Here is a 2979-nt window from a genome sequence, read left to right as displayed (position 1 = left end):
AGCTGAGAAGTGGAGGGCAGATCTATATTGAAGTTTCTGCTAGTTGAAAAGGCTTTAAACGTGTTCAAACCTTATCATACATATTAATTGTAGAAGGTTTTCTGGTTTTGAGTAGTCGAAATAACCTCCGAAGAACATCCTAGGACCTGGAACCTCTGCCTTTCAACAACAATATGTGAAGATTCAATTTTTGTGTGCTGATCCTGACACAGAAGAAAAGGTATGAGTGGGATTTTTATCGGTGAGCGAACACTGAGAATCACCGCTGCAGGAAACCATGGACATCTCAGCCAGTACTGTAGGACTGCTATCACTGTTGTGACTTCCGTCAGAAGTCTTGAAAAGGAACTTTGAGATAAGAGGCCGGGGGGGGGGGGGGGGAATGCATAAGCCAGGTTGAATTCCCATGGACTCGAGAGGACATCTATTGCTTCTGCCTGGGGGTGAGGTAGGTGTGAAATGAACCTCTGCACCTTGGAGTTGTCTGCTTAAGCAAAGAGGTCTATATCGGGAAGACCCCACAGATTCACAATCCAATCGAATATCTTGGGATGCAGAGACCATTCGTTGGCGTCCACAAATTTTCGGGACAAAAGATCTGCCTTTGTATTCAGGTGGCCTGGCAGATCGACTGCTGTTAGATCCATTAAATTCCTTTCTGCCCAAAGGATGATGGTTTCCACTTCTCTCAATAAGGACCTGCTGTGGGTCCCCCCTGATGCTGGATGTATGAAACTGCAGCCCTGTTATCCATTTGGAGAAGGACTGGCTTGCGTCTGATTTTAAACTCCATGGCTATCAGAGTGGGAAAAGCTTTTTGAATTTCCAGAATATTTGAGATGATTCTTGTTGCATGAAATGCCCATTTTCCTTGAACTGAAACCTGGTTGCAGTGTGCCCCCCAGCCGATCACACTGGCATCGGTGGTAACTATGGTTCAGGAGAGATACCACAATGGACACGATCGTGTAAGCATTTCTTTCTTCATCCACCACCATATTCCCCTGTGCATCAGACTTGTCAAACGTATGGGCTGAGATAGGTAAAGCTTGTTCCATTGTCTTAGAAATTCTAATTGAAAGTGCCTCAGGTGCCAGTGAGCCCATGGAACCATTAAGATACATGCTGTCATCACCCCTATTAGACTCAGGCAGCTTGAGGCTGTCAGGTGGGATCGTGTCCTCACTTTCTTCATCTTCCGGATGATGGCTGTCATCTTCCAGATGATGATGGCGGAAGGGACACTGACCCCTTGGAAGTGTCGAACAGGGTGCCTAGATAAATCATTTGCTGTGTTGGAATAAGTTGACTTTTTGTTTGATTTATCACCCATCCAAACTCGGTGTAGAATCAGAACTTCCCTGTGTTCTGTTAGTTGGGCTGGATTCTTCGCTAGTAGTAGGACATCGTCCAGGTAGTGATATACCCAGAGCCCAACTTCCCGTAATGGGGCTAGGACTGCGATCAGTACTTTTGTCAAGACTCTGGGAGAAGTACATAGACCAAAGGGCAAACTCTGGAATTGCAGATGAATCTGGCTGACTGCAAAGCTCCGATATTTCTGAAACATTGGAAGTATAGGTTTATGTAAGTACACGTCTTGAAGGTCCACTGACAGCATCCAGTCCCAAGGTTGAACTGAATGGATAATAGTCTACAGTGATTCCATCTTGAAGCTCACCAAGAGTTTGTAATGGTTTAGATTCTTGAGGTCTATTATGGGTCTCCAACCACCATTCCTTTTGGGTACTAGAAATAGCTTGGAGTAAAAACCTGAAAACCTCTCGGATGGAGGAACCAGTATTACCGCCTGCTGTAACTGTAGGGAATCCAGATATTGAAGAAGTACCTCTTACTTGTGAGGAGACTCTGGTATTCTTGTGGGGGTGAAGAAGTCACGAGGTGGCCAGACTGCGAAAGCCCAGAAGTGTCCGAACTGAACTGTTGAGTCCACCCAGGGATCCTGGCATCTTTGCATCCAAACCTTGGCAAAATGCCTCAGTCTGGTTCCTACTGGGATTGCCTGGTGTCAAAAGGATTTGGTGGTGTCCTGTGGGTTAGGCAGAGCCTTTTGTTTGTGGGTCCTCAAAAAGGTGGATTGTGTGCTTCTCCAGGCCTTCTTGAGTCTCTGCCCTGTCTGAACTGCCTGTAATCTTTGCCCCTGACCTGCTGAAATCTTGAAGTAAATCCACTGGTACGTCTAAGTCTTTTGTCTTGGGGTAACAGGCTTGATTTTCCTCCTGTAACATGGGAAATGGCCTTTTCCAGCCTTTCTCCAAACAATGCTTTGCCATCAAAAGGAGTTTTACACCAATTTTGTTTTTTTTAATCAAGCAAACTTTTTATTGAGTGACAAGAACACGCCTATCTGAAAAAGAAGGTTTCTAAAAGATCCACGCGGAGTAATATGAATTCAAATGAATTTAACAATACTTTATTTGATCACATAGATCATGGGGAGGTTAAACATAAGCACGGTGTACATATGAAAAAAATAAAATCATGTTTAAAAACACTTAGCGTCTTCAATTAAGGGTCATCTTAGCCAACAGAGCACCATATAAGGCAGAGTGGTGTAATGATGGAATAGTTATCCTGGATTTCCGTAGGTTTCCTGCTTAATATTTGTGTGAACCGTATATTCAGTAGGTGTGTTCCCAGTATAGATCAGGGACCTCCTGGAATGTACAAGCTGGAACACAAAAATACATGGTATGTATCTAGCAATATGGAAACCAAATCACATCCAAAATTTACCAGGCCTCCCTCCACAATAGTCAATGGATGCTGCTGTTACCTTCTCATAGGTGAGACTATCATACCCGCCTCTCAAATGTAGGGACTTCCTGGATAGCCACCCCAAATGGAACAGGGTCCACAGTACCAAATGATTCTGAGGATATATATAGAAAAAGATAATAAATGTGTAGAACATGGGCATCAGGTAATCCCGAAAACAAAACACACATAAAGATGTGG

General features: G+C 44.0%; 1 long non-coding RNA gene and 1 pseudogene across 1 annotated transcript; both read right to left on the bottom strand.

Annotated features, from left to right (window-relative positions):
• Positions 1 to 488: 488 nt before the first annotated feature.
• LOC149472835 (uncharacterized) lies at positions 489 to 2249 on the bottom strand (annotated as a pseudogene).
• Positions 2250 to 2418: 169 nt separating this feature from the next.
• On the bottom strand, positions 2419 to 2919 carry LOC149472834 (uncharacterized). Its single transcript, XR_016314299.1, has 2 exons — positions 2798 to 2919; positions 2419 to 2692 (listed from the first exon to the last, which is right to left on the bottom strand). It is a non-coding gene; the product is annotated as an uncharacterized LOC149472834 (long non-coding RNA).
• Between the last annotated feature and the right edge of the window lie 60 nt (positions 2920 to 2979).

The sequence above is a fragment of the Staurois parvus genome, unplaced genomic scaffold, assembly GCF_062004578.1.
Source record: "Staurois parvus isolate SC_StPar_1 unplaced genomic scaffold, SC_StPar_1.0 ptg000020l, whole genome shotgun sequence".
Lineage (NCBI taxonomy): Eukaryota > Metazoa > Chordata > Amphibia > Anura > Ranidae > Staurois > Staurois parvus.
The sequence above is the reverse complement of the archived record's forward strand: the minus strand, read 5'-3'. Positions and strand labels throughout refer to the sequence as shown.